The sequence below is a fragment of the Ambystoma mexicanum genome, chromosome 9, assembly GCF_040938575.1.
Source record: "Ambystoma mexicanum isolate Mex_15411 chromosome 9, UKY_AmexF1_1, whole genome shotgun sequence".
NCBI lineage: Eukaryota > Metazoa > Chordata > Amphibia > Caudata > Ambystomatidae > Ambystoma > Ambystoma mexicanum.
The window spans coordinates 135,289,270-135,310,903 of record NC_090931.1 but is presented as its reverse complement, the minus strand read 5'-3'; the positions used below and the strand labels follow the sequence as shown (position 1 = coordinate 135,310,903).

Here is a 21,634-nt window from a genome sequence, read left to right as displayed (position 1 = left end):
GGTTGGGTTGGGGCGGGTGGCGGGCATGGAAGTGACATGGAATAGGGAAGGGGTGTCAGTATCCTGGAGGATGTGATAGAATAAAGACGTGTTAGCCTCCGTCCCATTACTGCGGTGCGTAGCACGCAGCTCCGGGCCAAGCGATTCCCTCACCCGGGGCATCTCTTTTATTCCCTTGACATTTCATGGAGGAATTACATCCTTGGGGACAAGGGCCCTCTATATCTTTTATTCACCTTTCAGGAAGTGTGACCATGGACTCTTGTGTAGATCGAATGGTGGGTTTTGTGGTCAGCCCAAAAAAACATATGTAAAAAAGGAAGAAAAAGTGCTCCTAAAATGTCTATATAGGATAAAAAATGTCCATTCTATTATGTTAAATGAATACACAAGTTTGTTGATGATGGTTTTTCTATGGGGCCTGTTTGGCACCCTATTACAAGCAGGTCTTTTTTTGCTAGTTATGGGAAACCAAGGGACTCGAGAGAACAATTATTAAAATGTAATTAAATGATGAAGGGGTGGAGCAGATGTGTTCTCCACTATAGAGAATTTAATTGTATCCCCTATCTCTTCAGGGATATCGTCCATCCAGATTTACATACTTTTTTACATATTTGTTTTTTTGGGCTGACCACAAAACCCACCATTCGATCTACAAAACACTCCGTGGGCACACTTCCTGGAAAGTGAATAAAAGACATAGAGGGCACTTGTCCCAAGGAAGTAATTCTTCCATGAAATGTCAACGAAATAAAATAGATGTGGTTCAGCCCCCTTGCTCAACTTTGATTGATTTACTCAATTAGAAAGAAGATTTGATTAGGGCACCTTGTAGATGCAGGGATATCTCTCCTCTCTCTCTGTCCCTATTAGCTAGGCGGACCATCACCTCTTACTTAGGGACAGGCACCCCACATAGGGATAGGGTGTTCTTCCGTCTAGGGATTCTGGTATCTTACACATCCATTGAAGAAAGAAGTAAGACTATAAGAAATGTTCCCCCCTGAAAATGGTGGTGTTTGGCACAGATGCAGGAAAGCATAATAAGACACTGTCCAGAGTGTGCATGTCATTGGAAGCGGCCAACCTCACCCTTAATCAAGAAAAATGTGAATTTAGGAAGGGTATGCTGAAATTCTTCAGACATATATTCTCGGAGAAAGGCATCACCCCAGACCCAGACAAGGTCACGGCACTCGATGAAACACCACCGCAGACAAATGTCTCCTAATTGAGGTCCTTCTTGGGTCTTGCCAGCTATTGTACACGGTACATCGAGAACTTTGCCACCGTCTGTGAACCACTTCGGGCTCTAACCAAACAGAATGCCGTGTTCGACTGTCAGCAAGCCTTCACTACAATCCGCGACACAGTGGCACGGGCTTAAAAAATGGCATATTTTGACGCTAACCGTGAGTCGAATCTGACAGTAGATGCAAGCCCAGTCGGGTTAGGGGCGATCTTAGCTCATGTTGACCCTGATCCGAGACAAACATTGTCGCGTATGCCAGTCGCATTTTTTCGGAAACAGAACCAGCGTACTCTCAGGGTGAAAAGGAGCGTCTCGCTGTAGTATGGGCATGTGAACACTTGCATCTCTTCCTATAGGGGAAGCCCTTCAAAGTAGTAACTGACCATCAGGCTCTACCTTCCTTTACGGCAACCCACAGGCCAAGCTGCCACCCCTCATAGCCAGGTGGTGACTCAGACTACAAGACTATTAGTTCGAAATTCTTTACAGGCCTGGAAAGGAAGAAAACCTGTCTGACTTCTTGTCCCGTCATCCGAGGAGTGGAAGTGCACCCGAACCATTCGTAGCAGACCGCTATCTGCCATACCTCATTCAACAAGCAATACCCATGGGTATCGACCCAATTTGCCTCACTCGAGAGATGTAGGCGATATAGCATGCCACATTATCAGTGAGGGACTCAGGTCAGGGTGGTGGAAGAGAGGGGTTGCCTCTAATCCGATGACATCAGGGGGGAGGTGGACAGAATAATACAAGTGAAGGAGGAATTAGCCCTCTCTGGGGACAACATATTACTAAAAGTACACAAAATGGTGATTCCGGCTTCCCTCAGAAGAAAAGTGGTGGAACTTGGCCATGAGGGGCACAGAGGGATCGTCTCCACTAAGCACATGTTACCACAAAAGGTGTGGTTTCCACAATTGGACTCGCTGGTGGAGGAGATCCTGAGAGAGTGTCCGACATGCTGTCTCATCACCCCAACCAGACATCCAGAACCGCTACGCATGTCCGAGTTACCGGAAGGAGTGTGGGAAGTAGTAGCTGCCGATTTCTTCTGACCCAATAGAAGGAGGAAAATATGTCCTGGCTGTAATGGATGAGTACTCCCGCTACCCCGAGGCACAGCTGGTCTCCTCCACGCCTGCCCATCACGTCATCCCAGTAATGGATCGCATCTTCACCACATATGGCATACCCAGAAGAGTGAAAACGGACAATGGGCCCCGTTCACCGGCCAGGATTTCGAACGGTTCAGTGAATATATGGGATTTCATCACCAGAAAATCATGACGCTCTGGCCACAGGCGAATGGCATGATCAAACGCTTCATGCCAATCTCAAAAGAGCGTTACAGGTGACCGACTCATGGGACAACCCTACGAACAAGTCCTCCACCAACTGCTAAAGGATTATCGGAGCACCCCACATAGCTCCACAAGTAAAAGTCTGGTAATGTTTGGGAGAAATGTTCGTACCAGACTACCCCAGCAAGGACCCCAAGCTGCTGTACGGCCCAATGACGGGGAACTGAGAGGTCATGACCGAGCCACCAAGCAAAGAATGAAAGAGTAGGCCGACCTGCAAAGAAAAGCTCGGGACGCCACGCTAGGGAAAAGAGAAGTGGTGACAGTGAAACAACCACAGACCAACAAACACACTGCAGCGTTCAAGGATGAACCATTGGTCATTACCACAAAAAAGGATGGCCGAGGGCGACCATGGATCCACCAAGCGAAACTCCTCACACTTTAAGATGTTTCCACTGAGAAGCCCGAGAAGGACAGTTGGAAGAGGAGATGTGACTAATGAGTACATCTTGGATGATTCCTATCAAGGAAATGGAGAAGACTTGAACGCCTCAGATGTCGAGGACCTGCGTGAGCCTGAGGGAAGTTGCACGATGGGGACTCAGAACTCAAGACCTCAACGGGCAAGGAACATGCCTCGCCGACTCATTGAAGAGATGGGGTGAGCTGCATCATCCCAGGTCACGCTGTGCACCCGTTGGGGTAACTGTTTTAATTTGGAGGTGGGTGTCATGTTGACATTGGGGTTCCGGGACAGAGTGGCGGGTTGGGGCAGGGTGGGTGGCGGACAGGAAAGTGACTTGGAATAGGGAAGGGCTGTCAGTATCCTTTTGGCCGTGATAGACTAAAGACAAGTTAGCCTACACTTGTCTCCATCCTATTACTGCGCTGCGTAGCGCGCAGCTCTGGGCCAGGCGGCCCCTCACCCAGAGCATCTCTACACTGGGGTGCCCCGGACTTACATGATTGCAGGGCAGGGCCCTGGGAGGCTGTGGGGACACAACCTGGGTGCCAGAGCACAGTGGATGCCGGTAACATCCTGGATATTGGGAGTGCCTGCAGGCCAGGGCCGCAGGGCTGTGATCGCACGGTGTAGGCCTACAGGCCCACAATGAGAGACAGAGACAGCAGGAGTTCCATAGTTCTGCTGCATGTGCCTGCTGAGGCTCCTTTTATTAGCTTGGGCCATGACACAGTCATGGCCCATCTTAAAAGGGCAATACACATGGGAGGGACACATCCCCTTAAAAGGGTAATACACATGGGAGGGTCACACATCACAATAACAACAAGCTGGAGGTTTGTGACGAATCTCCAAACCTAAGTGAGTTCATGACGCAACTTATTTTATTGTGTGTCTTAAAGCGCTGAAAATAAAGTGGGTCATTAGATGTTGCCTTTTGCATCTTCTAGTTTTCCATTCAGGATGTGGAAAATAAAGGTACACTCATATTATTTTGGCCCAACATGCTGCTATAAGGATGTACATGTTGTCATGATGCTTTACTATGCAATTTATGTATTTTGCAAGTAAACTCTATAGGACAGTGTTATTTTAGGTCTTGACACCTAAAACTTAAATATTTGTTCCAAGTAAAGCGTAGAAGAAGGTGGCTGTGCCCAAATTGCAGAGTGGGTTAAAATCCCTGCTTCACTGTTTAGTGTGTGATCCTTGGCAAATAACGTAATCTCACCCTGACTTCAACTACAAACATTGGAGTGCTTATAAGTGATTACGTTTACACCCTTACAGTAGGACAGTTTTAATAAGTGTAGGGACAAATTGGTGTACCCTGGTGCTCCTCTGCTAGTGGCTCCAATACAGTCACATAGAATTTCAATATTGCTGGCCCCATAGTCTCACCAGCCAGTCAGTGCACCAGAGATTCTAGTATAGTAGACTAACTGTGGTAGAACCAACATTACTTTTTCTCCCCTGTTGCTCCCAGCCACTGAAGTTGCTTGGGCCGTCCACAGTACTGCCCCCCCCGCCCCACTCTGCAATGTCCTGTTATGCTATGATATTGAGTTTTTCATTGCACACCATCTGCCATTTTCACACTTTCCCGGACCTTCAGGATCTGCGAGAAGTGGGTGTTTTCAGACTTAAAGGAGATAGTTAACTGATTTTAACATTGAAGCTGCACAGGAATAGTCTCATTGCAATGAGTAATGAAGTTAAATGCCCCTTTCACAAGGAAGTTTGCCACTCCTCCACCGTCTCCGAAGGTAGCGCCTCTCCCAACAATTGAAGAGTTAGCCCGCCTAAATTTTAGCCTAGGTGCACCCCTGGATGTGTGCACTTGCATTTTGTTAAGCAGAGAGGTGAGCTAAGCCTTTCAAGGAAACTGGCAGTATTAAAGTTTTACTGTGTTTGTTCAGAAAAATGTACTTGAACAAACGCAGTAAAACTTAACTTTAAAGCTGCTACTTTCAAGAAAGACTTTGATCGCCTCTCTCCATATTGCGATTTAAAATATACTATTTGGTAGTTGGTCCCCACACCTGCCCATGGGTGGGTGGGTAGAACAGTGGGGGCGAAGTTTGACCTACCTGTTTTCTGAAATGGCCCCTCCCATCACCACTTAGCTCCTCCAGAAATGTAGGTTTGTTGTGCCCCTGCCTCCCCTGTCAAGTTTCCCAGTTCCATGCATGATGACACCTCGAGCCAGTCCTGATTTTGTTTCCAATTGCATGCTGGAACTCGTAGTTAGTTTCTTCCCATTGTAGGGATGGGTATACAAGTCCCAGGATGAGGGGGGGCTAGCAGGACTGGCTTGAGGAGTGGCGCATGGAAGTTAGCAACTATGTATTGCCATCCTCAGTGTGTAAAACACTGAATAAGGTTAGACCAGCTAAATGACATACCTTTGCTACTAAATACACGTGTACATTCTGTTACAACGTGTCTGTCAAGTTTGTCAGGTGGCGACTCACGTGTGTGTGGGAGGGGTGTCTATAAATAAAGGGAGGCCACGCCTGGATGAAGGCAGGGCTTCCTCTAATCTAACAACAGTGGGCTGTGTCGTTATTGAGCGTGGGGAGCATCACAACAACTGGCAACAAAGGAGTGGCGGCCAAGTGTGGTGTGCACAATCGGTGTGAATTGCTGACAGGTCGTAGGCGCTCTTCCTGGAAGACTTGCAGAGTGTGGTGTGTGGCCCGTGGTGGGTGCTCATTCCGTCCCCTTTGCTGCTGGCGACTTGCAGCCCATGGGGGGTGCTCGTGCAGCTTCTGGGGTCGCAGTGGGTGTGAGGAGGGGCCGGCTATGAGGAGTGCCAGCGGAAATCCCTGATGGCAGATGAATGGGAGGATGATGTGGCAGAGGCTGGTGCTGGTCCTGTGGGAGGAGCCCGTCAGGGTGTGGCAAGGAGTTCGAGAAGGGTACGAGGGCTGCCCAGAAGTTTTTCGGGTGCTCTGGTTCCTGAATTTGACATCCTAGGTGCACCAGCGACGGGTCGAGCGTATTGAGATTTTCTTTCCCACGTCTGCTGAAGATTATGATCAGAAGATGAAGGCAATGCTTCTCTTTTATGTGGGTAGTGATATTTATCAGATCTTTAAGTTTCTGGTGCCTGGTGATGGGTCCTATGCAAGGGCAAAATTGTCACTTCGGGCATGCTTTTGGCCTATGCTGAATAAGGACTATGAGCGCTTTCGGCTCCGGCAGGCTCATCAGGATCAGGCAGGTTAAACAGCACTGTGCATCATCTGCCTTATGGAGGCAGATTCTGCAGGAGCCAGACATATCGTTGCAGAGTATTCTAGAGTTGGGGAGGTCGCAGGAGTTGTCCTCATCTTGTGCTGCGCAAATGGATGAAGCCTCCAAAGTACGATGGGTTGGGTCAGCGGATTGCCCAGGCAGCCGGGCCGGCCTTCGAGAGAATTGCAAGGGTCATGGCGGTCGGCTGACAGAGGTGACAGGAAGGTTTGTGACAATTGTGGTGGTTTGCCGCCTCATGATTAGGGGTGTTCGGCAACCAGCCAGAGCTGTAGCCGGTGTGGGAAGCTGAATCACTTTGCGCGGATGTGCCGGGCTCAGTGGATGGATCAGCTGGTTGACACTGCCCAGTTTATTTCATCCAGACCTCACCAGAGGGATATGGCTGTGGTGATGAAGGGCCAGGCGCTGCTGCCTTCAAGGTTCGTGGGTGCGGAGGATGATGGAGATGTTTTCTTGTGTCTGCAATATGCCTGGATGATGTGAGTACTGGTCGTAAACCTCGTTGTTTGGTGTCAGTGTTGGGGGTTGCAGTGCCGATGCTCATTGACACCGGGGCGTCAGTGAATGTGATGCCGATGACGCAATTTGATATGCTGCTGCCTCGACCTGTTCTACTTTGTCCCAGGATTCAGATTTTTACTTATGGGGGTGTGTCACCTTTACACTTGGATGGAGCTTTTCACTCCTTAGTGGTGCATGAGAATGGCTCGGTGGACACTACCTTCTATGTCATTTCTGTTGCAAAGGGTACTTTGTTGAGTGTCTTGGCCTGGTCTGTTTTGCGTTTCAGGTGTATGTGGGCGACGCTGAGGGCCTTCTGGAGAAATATGCCAATTTGTTTGATGGGGTGAGGTGTTTCAAGGACCAGGAAGTAAAGCTTCATATTGATCCCTATGTGCAGCCCGTGGCTCTGCGACATCGCTGTATTCCTCTGCATGCAGCATAAAGTGGAGCTGGAGTTGGAGAAGCTTGAGAAGGCTAACATTATTGAGCGGGTGGATGGTCCGACACTTTGGGTGTCCCCGATTGTGGTCGCAGCCAAACCTAGGGCCCTGGATGAGGTGTGGATTTGTGTTGATATGCAGCTACCAATTCAGGCTATTGGTCGTGAACAGTATCCCACGCCTACTCTTGATGATATCCTTGCCGATAATCAGGGGTCTGCTGTCTTTTCTACTCTTGATCTGAGGGTGGGCTATCATCAGGTGCCTCTGCATGTGTACTCAAGACCCATTACAACCTTTTCTTCCCATGTGGGGTTGTTTAGGTATAAACGGTCGAGTTTTGGTGTCTCATCTGCTGGTGAAGTTTTTTTAGAACACGCTCAGAGGTGTATTGGCAGGGCTCCTAGTGTTCTGAATGTTAGTGATGATGTGCTTGTTTTCTCTGGAACCTACAAGGAACATCTTCCACGGCTGGCAGCGGTTTTGTCGCACCTGCACAGTCATGGTTTGACGCTTAATAGGCGTAAATGTAAGATCATGCAGCCGAAGGTGGACTTTTTTGAGTTTATTTTTCATGATGGTGGGTTGTCCCCAGATCCAAAGAAGGTGGATGATAGAAAGATGGCACCTCCTCCTGAATCACCCACTACAGTGTAAAGTTTTGTAGGTATGGTTAACTTTTGTGGACGGTTTGTCCCCAATTTGGCCACTATCACTGAACCCCTGCAGTTGTTCACAAAGGGGGGTCAGGAATGGCGGTGGGGGTTGGTGGAAGAAGATGCTTTTTGCATGATGAAGGAGGCATTGGTTGCAGACACTGTCGCAACTTACTTTGATACTGCCCGGGCCACAGAGAGTGTAGTGTGGTGGATGCTAGCCCTGTCGGGCTTGGAGCAGTACTGTTGCAGGTCCATGGGCAGAGTGTGAGGAAGCCGGTGGCGTATGCTAGTAAGGCCCTGTCTGATACTGAATGCCGATATTCTCAGATTGAGAAGGAGGCATTGGCAGTCTTGTGGGGCTGTCGACATTTTCATTTTTACATCTTTCTTTGGGCATCCGGTTACTGAATATACGGATCACAAGCCCCTTGTCCCTATTGTGTTGGGTTTGGCTCTGAGACCACCGATTCGGTTGGAGCGTTGGCACCTGCAGTTGCAGGAGTATGGGGTGACATTAAAGTTTAGAGCAGGAGTGGACAATCCTGCCGATTTCCTCTCGCATCAACCCATGACAGCAAGTGTTGTGGGTGCTTGCCGGGATGAGGGGGCGGAGACAGAGGAGATTGTCTCCTTGATTGCCAGGCCGGTGGTTCCTAATACCATGTCGCATGACGAGGTTGCTAAGGCCACTAAGAATGATTCAGGTCTGTGGGACCTTGTTTCCCAGATACAGGATGGCCGTTGGAAGTCCTTTTCGTCAGTGACCCAGCATAACATGCCAGAATGGCAGGCGATTGTGGAGGATCCGTCCCAAATTGTCTGTGGGTCCTGAGGGCGTCTTGTTATGTGGAACTCAGTTGATGATTCCATTGGCACTGCAGGACAAAATCATTGCGTTGGCACATGTTGGTCATCAAGGGGCAAGTAAGACTAAGGCCCGGCTTCGAGAGAAAGTTTGGTTTCCTGAGTTGGAGCAGAAAGTGGATGATGCCCTTGCAAGGTGGCAGTTGGTGCCAGGCCGCAAGGCCAGTGGTCAAAGGGCCATCCATGTGGCACAGTGGAAGGTGAGTGTAGACCTATGGACTATATTACAGTCTGAACACTTTTTGGTTGTAATGGACGAGTTCTCAAGGTAGCCCTTCATTCAATTTGTAGACTCCACATCTGCAGCGGTAGTTATTCCGGTACTCAATGGTCTTTTTGCGGCCCATGGGTTCCCTGAATGTCTGACATCTGACAATGGCCAACCCTTTCAAGGGGTTGAGTTTGAATGCTTTTTGCAGTTTTATGGCATTACTCATCAGTGGATCAATCCTTGTTGGCCTAGAGCTAACAGGGATGTGGAGAGATTTATGAGGACTCTTAAATAAGGCCTTTCGGATTGCTGTGGTGTAGAATCAGTCCCTGTATCTGGACCTGACATCTTTTTTTGGTGGCGTATAGGACCACACCACATGCATCCACTGGGAAGGCACAGGCAGAGGCTTTTTTTGGAGAGAAAAGTGGTGTCCTTCATTCCTGAACATCCTTCTCAGCGGTTGGCTGTTCCTGACCCAAAGGGGTGGAGACAGCGGCAGGTGCAGATCAATAGTCGTGAGACTGTAAGGAGGGGCCTGGGTGTCGTGGTCCAGATGGTCCCACCCCTAGGCAGCTTAATGTAAAGTTGCCAGATTGTAATGACCATTTGGTTTATAATTTCTCAATAAACACTGATTTACATAGTCACTCCTGTGATTCTGGCAATGATCACCCACTCTTTTCCCAAAACCAGGAGGGGGCTTTTAAATAATAAAAGGGGGGACACAGGGGTTAATTCCAGGACATTCCCAGCAAAACTGGGACATCTGATCACCCTATTTAATGGTGAATGAAGAGAATATATGGGAAGTGGACGCCTCACAGGATTCTTGAAGGATGAGGAGGTCGGGTAGTGGCTCAATCCTGTGAACTACTGAAGCTCATGAAAGGTTCTGCAGCCAGCAAACCTTTCAAAGAGAAGCACTGTGTATCCAAAAATAAGGTACAAGCAGGCACGTTATCAGGCTGGGCTTCAGGGTGCCTCCTGCCAGGAACGGGCGTACAGAAACAAAATGCAGCAACACTGGACGGATCAAAGATGCTGCATACAGGCATCAGCGGCCGCTAAAAGGTTGGGTTTCGGAAAACATACAGGTAAGCAGCAATAGAGTAAAACTGCCGCTGACCGCTTCAAGGAGCCTTTAGCAACAACACACATTGAGACCAGAAAAGTGAAATGTTCTTGGTATGTGTATGTGCATACTTAAGCCATCAGAACTAGGTTGAGGCAGCCCTGTTTGTATGGCCTGAATGCATGCATGAATTACTCACAGTGGTCTTCAAACTGTGGAGCTGGCCCTGTCAACAGGGCTCGAGGAATATCGGGGATAGCGGGTTGAGAGTTGCTTCAAAAGGGGATCAATGTGAGTACTTTTAATAGAAAAGATTTGTAGTTACAGCTTGTGTGTGGGCCGGACCTCAGTATTATTACTCAAGTGAGGCGAAGCATACATGAGTTTTGAGTGCCCCTCGACCTGAAGTATGAAAGGAAGGCTGTACCCACTCAGGGGTCAAAGTGTAAAAAGAAAAAGTAGTGGAACTATGTTCCCCTCAGCCCCGTCCCCATCTGCCCCATTCTTATCCTCACCCCTTCCCAATTTAAATCCCATACCCGTCCTGCCTTTCCTCCATTCTACCCTACAACTCAGTGTTTTACAACAGTTCAATCAACTGGGCCAGAAGGATAACTCCGTGGCAATGCACTTGCCTTGGAAACAAGACAATGCTGAGCAGTGGCGCTAAGAGACGGTACTCTGGAACGAAGGGTGATATCCTCCCCTTTTCAATCCCCCACAATACGCACATCTTAATGTACATGCCTAGGACTATAGCCACACACACCACCTTCCAATTCACAGGACTTTGTGGTGGTTCGGGAATGGGTGTTATAACCCAAGAAGCCCATTAAAATAAACAAAAGCCTGCGAAATAGCTCTGTTAGGTGTCACCAGCAGATCCTAGGTTCAAATCCCCAGTGGGTAGAAGTAAAATAAAAAACAAAGGTGGCCTTCCCTGCCGTCCTGGAACGGTGCTCGGGTGACCTAAAGTAAGGGAACAATGGTGGATTTCCCCCAAAAGAAGGGGAGTGCCATACCCTTAAGCATCCACATACTTCAACCTAGGTGTCCACTGTTTGTGTGGAAGTCAGCACAGTGTTTCTTTCATCGTGACTACCTCAAAAAAGAAGTGGGGTGAGTCAAAGCATGTGGAGGAGACAGAAAATGACCTCTCAGACTCACATAACCCCCAACTGCTGAAACACAAAAGGGGCATATATGCAGACGAAATAAGGCCAAAAATGTCTTAATAATACGTGAAATGGGTTGTAAGAAAACTCGTACAAGAATTAAAGGAGAGTAGAAAAAAAAGAAAGAATGCAGATAATCTGTAGAAGAAAATCATAGAAATGCAAAACTCCAGAGATCATCCAGCTCCTGATTTAGGCAGATGGCCATGTGGAGGTTCCACCAAAGTCAGGGGGGTAGGAGGGGCAGATCACTGCATAAGATGCAAAAGTCTGTCCTGCCAATCATGGAGGTCTAGTGGGAGGTAGACTCTCATACTAGCTAATGGGAAAGATTGTCCTCAGACATATGGCCCCAATGGACAGTAAACTGGGGACACAAAATTTAAGTCGACACCTATTCTCCAACGTCACAAAGAATCATGATCCTATGGAGATGGATATTCAGGAAGTGCCAAAGAATGCAATATCAAGAGTGGAAAAGGGTCAAGGTTACTGCTCAATTATTTTCTTGGTCCCCAAAGTGAGTCGTTTTCTTTCTAAACTCTTAGAGAGAGCCGTCTACTTGCACATTTTGGCCTTTCTTCATTCTCTCCGTTATGGGTTTAGGCCTGGTCACTTTACTGAGACTGCTCTCTTGCATGTCTCAGACTCTCTCCTCATCGCTCAGCATAATAAACTCTCTTTTATTCTCATTCTATTAGATCGTTCTGCTGCTTTTGACACAGTTGATTATCCCACTCTGCTATTTACACTTTCATCGTTGGGTATTGCGGGTTCACCTCTCTCCTGGTTCAAGTTATACCTCTCTAGCCATACCTATTCTGTTTCTTGGGCGGGTCAGCTCTCTCCACCCCATACTCCTATGGTACCCCTGAGGGTTGAGTCCTTGGCGCTCTCTTATTCTCTCTCTATACTATTCCTCTCTCTTCACTTATCTCTTCATAGCATCTGTCCTGCCACTTCTATGCAGACAATTCTCAAATCTTTTTCTCCTTTTCTGAGTTCAATGATGCTCTCCACTCTAATGTCTCAGCTTGTCTTTCTCCCATCCAACCTTGGGTGGCCTCTCACTTTCTTCACGTGAATTCCTCCAAAACTGAAGTTCCTTATTTTCCTCCCTCATCCCCAACTCCCCTTTCATCCCCTTCTTTCCTGCTCTTTCCCTCTACCCAGCTTCCCTTTTCAGCCACAGCTTGTAGTAATCTTGGAGTTCTTTTTGATTATTCTCTCTCCTATTCCTCCCACATGTACCTCACTGCCCGTAATTGTTGCTTCATTCTTTTTAATTTCTGCCATGCTCTCCCTTTTCTGTCTTTCCAAGCCTCTATGCTTCTTGTTTTCACTCTGAATTTTTCCCCACATTGATTAGTGTTCTTCTCTGTTGATTGGACTACCAGCAACTTGCCTCCCTCCCCTTGCTTCTATATAATTCTGCCAATCACTTACCCTTTGAACTATCTCCTTGCTCTTTTATTTCTGGTGCTGTTTCTTCTACTGCTATCTTGTCCTTTAAGGCTCGTCTTCTTTTTCGCTTTGGGCAGATGAAAGCATACCGATAGCCTTGATAAAGACCCATAAGGTCGAAACACGTGTAGGCTGACCACCCCTGGGTGTCATGACCCATAGGACTTGCCCTTTCTGGACTTCCTGGTCCTTATCGCGACGGGGCTTGTATTCCTTGTCACTCCCAACATGGCTGTGCCAAGCGACCTGCCTCACACCAGCCTTCACGTCGCACACGGCACGTTCTATAAATAGGCCACGCCCCTGCGGCCCGCGCGTCTCACCGCTATCATTAGGTAGTGCCTTGACGTGAGTGTGCTGTTCGGCGAATCCACTTTCCTAGTTCCTGGTTCCTTCTTCCCTCCTTTCATTCCTTCCGCTTAAACTGCTCCCGGAATCCTCCTTCCTAGCGACCGCTACCCTTTTCCTGGACATCCTGGAACAGCGGCCTTCCCGGAACTCTGAACGCGCTCTGCAACCGGACTAGACTCGAGCGAGCCTATACAAGACCCGATCCGTCCACAAGAGGACTCCTCCCGCGGAACCTAGCAAGAAGCGATCCCAGGTGAGACGGGGGGAGATTTACGACAGTTTGAGACACCAAACGACCGATACTGATACTGCTATGGAGAAAGCAGTCCAGGACCTTATGCGTGGCATGCAAGAGCTCACAACTGAAGTACAGAACTTAAAAGCTGAGAATGCTGCGTTAAGGCAGCTTGTTTTGTCTCGCGACCCCGCTAACAAGCTAGTGTGTTACTGGGTGGAGTGGTGGACAAGTATGATGGCTCGGTAAAATCCTTACGTGGATGCCTGGATTCCTGCTTGGTGCATTTTACTTTTAAGCCCTATTATTTTTCAACTTCCAGGGCGAAGGTGGGCTTCATAATCTCGCACCTGGAACGCGTTGACCTAGGCCACTCCCTTAGTCAACTCAGGGGATGCCCTCCTGGATGATTATGATGGATTCATTTAGGCACTCAAGACTATGTTCGACTGCCCAGAACAGGTTTTTAGTGCTCAGGAACGGTTACTTGATTTCCGACAGGGTACTCAGGATATGCTAACATACGTTACTAGATTTAAACAACTGGCCAAGGATGCGGATTGGTCCTCAGAAAACAGTTTCACTCTATTTTGCAGGGGTCTAAACGAGGACATTATGGATGAATTAGCCAGGGTGGCTCGTCCTAGTTCATTCCAGGCTCTCATGGATCTAGCCATGCAAATAGACTTCCGAATCCAGGAAAGAAAGGCTGAAAGAAGAAAGACCAAGCCACCCTTTCAAAAGAATTCCCTTGAGATCCTAGATGGAGCAAGGTGTCGGGAGAGAGATGTTTTCTCCACGTCAATTCCATCCTTGAACTCTCCTGGACAAAACAATTTGGTGATATTACAGGCTTTCCTGTCGCCCTCCAAAGACAAGACCTATCCCATTCTGGCCTTGGTGGACTGTGGAGGTTTCATTGATAAAGACTGGGTTCTTACTCATCATATTCCTTACGAGACACGAAACACCATGCAGCCGTTGGAAGCAATTGACGGAAGACCCCTCTCTTCAGGACCCATAAGCCTGCAGACTAAAGAGATCCAACTTTCCATAAACCATCATCAAGAGCGGATTACATTCAACATCATCAAGTCAGCCCATTACCCCATGGTTTTGGGTATGCCCTGGTTACAAAAGCACAATCTGTATATCAATTGAACAGCAGGATCATTATTCCTGGGCTCAGAGTTCTGTATGTCCCACTGTCTATCCCTGGATCCCTCCTCGATAACTCCTAAAGAACCACCAAGAGACCAAGAAACACCACTCTTGGTTTCCAATATCATACAAGTTCCAGAGGCCTATCAGGGATATGCTGATGTATTTTCTACTGCCATAGTCCAAGCCTTACCCCCTCACAGGCCCAAAGACTGTGCCATAGATACAGATCCCTCAGCTTCGGGAATACCTAGACACCAATCTGGAAAACGGCACCATAAGATCCTCGAAATCTCCAGCGGGTGCTTCATTGTTCTTCGTTCCCAAGAAGGATACCAAGGAACTCAGACCTTGCCTCGACTATCGAGGCTTAAATCAATGCACCCTCAAAGATCGGTACCCACTGCCCCTGATCTCGGATATCCTGGAAGCGGTGAGAGGCGCCGTAATATTCACGAAGTTGGATCTCTGGGGTGCCTACCACTTAATCCATGTCCGGGAAGGAGACGAATGGAAAACAGCCTTTAGAACACCCTTTGGTCACTATGAATACCTAGTCATGCCCTTTGGACTAGCCAATGCTCCCACAGTCTTTCAGCGTTTCATGGATAGGGTGTTCTCTGATATGCTGTTCCTCTTCGTCATTGTTTATCTGGATGACATATTAATTTTTTCCAAGGATCCTCTAAAGCATGAAGAACACGTAAAGGCTGTACTACAACGACTTTGTGAACACAAACTATTAGCCAAACCCGAAAAATGCTTGTTTCATGTTACTTCTGTTCACTACCTAGGATTCATCCTTAGCCCAGAAGGAATTGGTATGGACCCTTCAAAGGTAAAGGCCATACTGGCTTGGCCCGCTCCCACATCTGGGAAACAAGTTCAATCCTTCCTGGGGCTCGCCAACTTCTACCGGAAGTTTATTTCCACCTTTTCCGAGATTGTTCAGCCGATCGTTGCTCTATTACAGAAAGACACCCCCTTTATCTGGTCTACGCCGTAAAATAAAGCTTTCCAACGGTTGAAGGCAGAGTTCACGCAAGCCCCCATCCTGACACAGCCCAACATAAATCGCCCATTCCTAGTGGAAACGGATGCCTCTAACTACGCCATAGGAGCAGTTTTGAAACCGGAACTTGAGGATGGACTGGAACACCCCGTTGCTTACCTTTCACGAACCCTGACTCCCAGCGAGACACACTATTCCGTCCTGGAGAAGGAACTGTTGGCCATCTGCCAAGCCTTCACTGAATGGCAACACTTACTTCTGGGCACTAAATATCCAGTTCAGGTCCGCACAGACCATCGGAATCTCCAAATTCTACAGTCGTTGGAGTGCAGGAACAGCCGTCAGGCGCGTTGGGCCTACTTATTTGCCCAGTACCAATTCCAAATCACTCATGTTCCCGGATCACAAAACATGATTGCTGACGCCTTATCTCAACGTCCTAACTACATAGCCACTGAGGACAAGGCCTATCCTAAGATGTTTCCCCACAGTATCTTTGTAGCTCAAGCAATCAACCTCTTGGAAGAAATCCGAGGGCAAACCCAGTCCTCTGACCTCTGGAAGGATGTTTCAAGGAAGAATCCATGGAATTTAAGAGTTAAGGAAGAATATCTGTTGAAGGACAATGCACTGGTCATTCCTACGCAGAAATTACAACAAAGGATAATAAGCCTCTGCCATGATACCCTTCACTCCGGTCATCGTGGTATAACTAATACCCTCCGTCTTATACAAAGACAGTTTTGGTGGCCTCGAATGAAGACCGACGTACAACAGTACGTCAAGGCTTGTGTTATTTGCAGTCAAAACAAACATGATAACAAGAGACCGGCGGGTCTTCTACTGCAACCATCGCTGCCAACAAGACCATGGGAGTTTATTGCTACAGTCTTCATTGTGGAATTACCACCTTCCCGAGAATACACGACCATCATGGTAACCATAGACTTGTTCACTCATCTGGCTCATTTTACACCTTTTGTATAAACTAGCATCCTCCTCAGAACTTGCTGGAATCTTCCTGGAACATATTTTCCATCTTCATGGACTTCCTTCCAAGATCATATCGGACCGAGGACCTCAATACGTCTCACAATTCTGGAAACATCTGTGTCGTATTCTAGGAATCCAACGCGCTCTTTCATCAGGCTATCACCCACAAACCAACGGAGCCACGGAACGTGTAAATCAAACTCTGGAGCAATATCTGCGTTGTTTTGCCACCAAGGTTCAGGATGACTGGTCTCTCCTCATACCCCTGGCCGAGTTTGCCTACAACAATTCTGATCACTCAGCACTCAAGGTCAGCCCTTTCTATTGCAGTCAAGGTTTTCACCCGTCTGTTTTACCTTCTGTTCTTCCACATCCCACTCCAGTACCTACTCTTGACTCATGGATACAGACTCTCATCAACACACACAAGGAAGCCAAGGAACAATTAAAAGGGGCCCAAACACGCACTAAGCTTTATGCGGATTCCAAAAAGAAGGCCAGCGCCTTCTTATTCTGTTGTTAATCAAGTCTGGTTGTCCTCGAAATTATTTCCGCGACATCTACGGCCTAACAAATTGGCCCCCCGGTACTATGGACCATTTTCCATAAAGGAAATCATCAATCCTGTCTCATTCCGACTCAGGCTACCTGATTCCTGGAAGAAAGTACACCCAGTCTTTCACGCTTCCCTATTGAAACCTTACATCCAATCCACCCGAAAATCCTGCAGACCCAGTCTTGTTGTTGTGGACGATCAGCTGGAATATGAAGTGTCCAGAATATGCGATTCCAGGTATAAACGGGGTTGACTTCAATACCTGGTTGAATGGAAAGGATATCCTCCTAGCGAGAGAACCTGGGAACCAGTTTCTAATTTAAATACCCTCGATTGCTTAGAAGATTCCATCTCATACACCCGGGCAAACCTGGTGGAACAGGTCTTCGGAGGAGGCATGCTGTCATGACCCATAGGACTTGCCCTTTCTGGACTTCCTGGTCCTTATCGCGACGGGGCTTGTATTCCTTGTCACTCCCAACATGGCCGCGCCAAGCGACCTGCCTCGCACCAGCCTTCACGTCGCACACGTCACGTTCTATAAATAGTCCACGCCCCTGCGGCCCCGCGCGTCTCAACGCTATCATTAGGTCATTCTTCCCTCCTTTCATTCCTTCCCCTTAAACTGCTCCCGGAATCCTCATTCCTAGCGACCGCTACCCTTTTCATGGACATCCTGAAACAGCGGCCTTCCCGGAACTCTGAACGCGCTCTGCAACCGGACGAGACTCGAGCGAGCCTATACAAGACCCGATCCGTCCACAAGAGGACTCCTCCCACGGAACAGAGCAAGAAGCGATCCCAGGTGAGACGGGGGGAGATTTACGACACTAGGACCTTAAGTCCATAGTGAACGAATAAATACATCTGCACTTGTTAGAAACCGCAAAGAGCGTGGAAAATCTAATTTTTTCCCAAAAATTAAAATTGCAAGGTAGCCAGGAAACCCCCTTTTTGCAAGTCATGTTTACTTTACTGTGTAATTGGCCAGGTTTACCTGCATCTTAAACACCTAAATATATATAGAAGCGATCAAATGTGCTGGAAAAGTAAGTCTTATTGAGTGACTTCTCCTCCTGTAATATTAACATCACCTTCTGCAACATGCTTTAGGAAATTAACCAGCTGAATAGTGGCTTGGAATTGGTACATAAATCATTGGTTATTCTAAGGCTGAATTCCTACTAATTATGGTTTACTAACGTCCTACTATGTGATGTGTTCTGATTCTGGAAGCAGAGTTAGGCTTCCTATTTACTGGTGGCTATCAATGGGTATCTGGTCTTTCCATCTAACACCTCCATCTAATACCTTTCCATCGAAAATTATTAATTGAATTGCCTTTCCATCGAAAAGCATATTCATTGAATAATTTTCAATGGTTAATTTCGATGGATAGGGTTAGGGTCAGGGGTTAGCATTGGGGCTAGGGTTAGATCAAGGGTTAGGTTAAGGGTTAGGGTTAGGGCTAGGTCTAGGGTTAGGGTTAGATTAAGGGTTAGGGTTGTGGCTAGGGTTAGATTAAGGGTTAGATTAAGGGATTAGATTAGAGTTAGGGGCTAGGGTTAGATTTAGGGTTAGAATAAGAGTTAGATTAGGGTTAAGGGGGTGGGCGTTGTCAGGGGCTGGGGGGAGAACCCCCCCAATATACAAAAAAACATTAAAACGTTACAAGGAGATGGCCAGTGCCGAAATTTCAGCACTGGACAGCTCCATGTAACGTTTTAATGTAGAAAATAAACGCATCGAAATGCTATCTTTTACATTTAAAAATACATATCCATTAGATGGAAAAGTTTAGATGGATATGTACTTTTAATGTAAAACATAGAATTTCGATGCTTTTATTTTCGATGCAATGACCATAAACCCTATCAATGCTGTATCTGTTCTATCTGTGAGGAGCTTGCACTGCAGAGGGAATTAACTGTCACTGTTCTGTGTGGGTGGTACTCTCACTGCTAGTAAGCTATTCCTATTCTATGTGAGGGGAGCCTGGATTGCTTAGCCCCTTCTGGGCAAGTTCTTTGTGATGGGAATTTGTAAGGCGGAGGACTGTGCTGTTCTCTTTTTGTGTGAGTCTAGCTTGCATTTGGGGCCCTTCAATTACCTGTTCAGTGTGTGGGTGCTGGCACAGCTCCATCCCATATTCCTCCCTATTTGAGTTGAACTTCTACTGCTGTGATCTTATCTTGGCTAATCTTGTACAGTTGAGATCCACGGCAGCCGTGTTGCATGTGAGGAAAGAATGATCTACTGAGGCCCGTGGCATACCCTTAATATATTGGGGAGTGCGCACTCCTGAAGAATGTGTTGCACCTGCTCTATGTGAGGGGAGCGTCTACTGTAGAGGCTCTGTCCTTATCTGTTCCATGTGTGTATCTTCTACCCTTGCATGGATTCACTCCACCTGTTCTACATGATGAAGGTTTGCATTGTGTTGTCCTGATTCGGCTTCTCTGTGTGAGGGAAGCCTGCATGGCTCTTACTCAAGCAGACCGTTGTGTGTGAGGGAAGCGCTTATGCTCCTATTATACCTCTTCTTTGCATGCATGGCAAGCCCACAGTGTTGGTGCTCATCTGTTCCATTTATTGAGAAGGTGCTTGTGTTTCTGCTCACTGTGCTTTTTGTTTTGCTTTTTGTTGTTTATTATGAGTGAAATCATCTGCCTTTCTATCATGATGTGGACCACATGATAATGATTTTCATATAGTTAACTTTTTGCACACTTTGGCTGGATATCACACATGTTTTACATTCTTGTGAAGTAGAAAACCCATTTTTACTACCTTCAAAATCACATTATTCTCAAAGTTTAAAAATACAGCATTAAATACTCCCACCTCCAAATCTTACCTGGAGCACTGGTTGAAGCTCTCTGTTTTATGCTTCTGATCAAGTAGGTCAGCTCATCCTTGGTTGTATATTTGTCTGTGCGGAGCGACCCGTTTCTTCATGATGTGTTCTGTGAAAGGAAGTTCCCAGGTATTAGGTTGCTCTTGGTTTTCCTTGAAGATAGAATTCTGCGACTCTGCAAAGTTGAGGAGTCAGCAGGATTCTGCTCCCTCGCCTTCTGGGTAATGCATCGGGTAGTGACCATGTCAACCCATTCCCTAGCGGCTAGCCCCCTTCCCTCTCATTGGGAAGTGCAAGGTGTTCCTCCAACTCGCCTCACCTTAGTACTCCCATCTTTACAGTTTGCCCACTTTGCACAGATCAAAGTATCAAACTTGAAAAGCTACCTTCTTGACCAATAACACAACGGCCCGTAGTTTGGCCGAAATAGAGACTTTCTTGTGTTGGTCTACTTTCCAGTCGAAATCGTTAATTATGAGGTGTGACAAGCGTTCTCACCTACGTGGTCTCCAAACTCCACAAATCTGTGGACATTGTCCTTCCAGCCTTTTTTTGCCCCAAAAGTCCCTTCTCTTCAGAAGGAGCAGATTGGTTGTAAAACAAGCGTTGGCAACGCCAACAGTTTGGGCTTTTGTGTAGGCACGGGAAAGGCACTTGCCAGGCACAGCCATAGTGGTATTAACTACCCATTGTTGGTAGCAGGTGCAAAATGGTGCGAGCCCCTGGGCACCTAATATCGGTGCCTTGCAAAAGCTTAAAACCTATGCACAAGCCGAAAACGTTGGCTTTGCCAATGCTTGTTTTAAACAGGACTTCCCTAAAGGACATGCAGAGTGCTTATAAATCGAGTGGCTGGAGGCAGGCCTAGTATGACATTTTTATTACACCAGTAGTGTGTTTACAACTCCATTTAAGTCATTGGGCCTCATTAAGAGCATGCCGCTCCGGAAAAAAGTGCTGGTTACAACGGTTACAGGACACTTTACCTGACGCGCATGCTCTTAGTCTGATAGTAGAGGCAAAGAACTACCAGCAGGCCTGGCCTGAACTGCTGGCAGTTCAGGCCCTTACCGGCAGATAAACCACTGAAGCACCAGCACTGTTAACGGAAAATACTTTCAATGTTACTTGTGATTTTTGCTACAATGGCTAATCCCCTTCACTATCGTAAGTGGGGGTTTAGATTCTATTAAAGACACGGAGGTAAGTATTATGCATTAATCCTCTTTATCTACTCGTCCGGCAGCAAAGAAAAATGTACATTTAAAGAAAATCTTTTAAAAAACAAAACAGTTTGTGACAACATGAAACGTGGCTCCATAACTTGCTGGGTTCATGACCTTGACCCAGCCAATCATAATACATAAAAGACTGTCATTAGTCTCTCGTCCTTCTTTAGCGTTCGGAAAAAAAAGCATTAACATGAAACAATTCCCAAATTATAAATCCAAGCAAAGAGGTAACCCAGCGCCCTTGTCACTTCCTATCAACCACTGCCCTTCATACTCTATGTATTGAGCTCAAGGACGCTTCCGCAGTGCCTGTCAACAACTCGTATGTCACTGATAAACCAAGAGGAGCCTTTAAACTATGACGTCTGTTCCTCACTATGAACCTGGGTGGAAATAGGTTATACCACCTGGGATCACAGGGATTACAGCGTTCATTAGAATATACCTTGAAGGATCATTCAAATCAAATGGGGAGTGCACAAGAAAAAAAACTCAAACTGAAACTTGTAAAGGTAGTTCCCTATAACAAATGAACTGCTTTAATCTGAACGGAAACTAG

The 21,634-nt window shown here is 47.1% G+C and overlaps 1 protein-coding gene across 2 annotated transcripts in view; it reads left to right on the top strand.

Annotated features, from left to right (window-relative positions):
* The window catches only part of FDXACB1 (ferredoxin-fold anticodon binding domain containing 1), a 112,331-nt gene that overhangs the window by 834 nt on the left and 89,863 nt on the right, over positions 1-21,634 (top strand). The window lies entirely within an intron of this gene.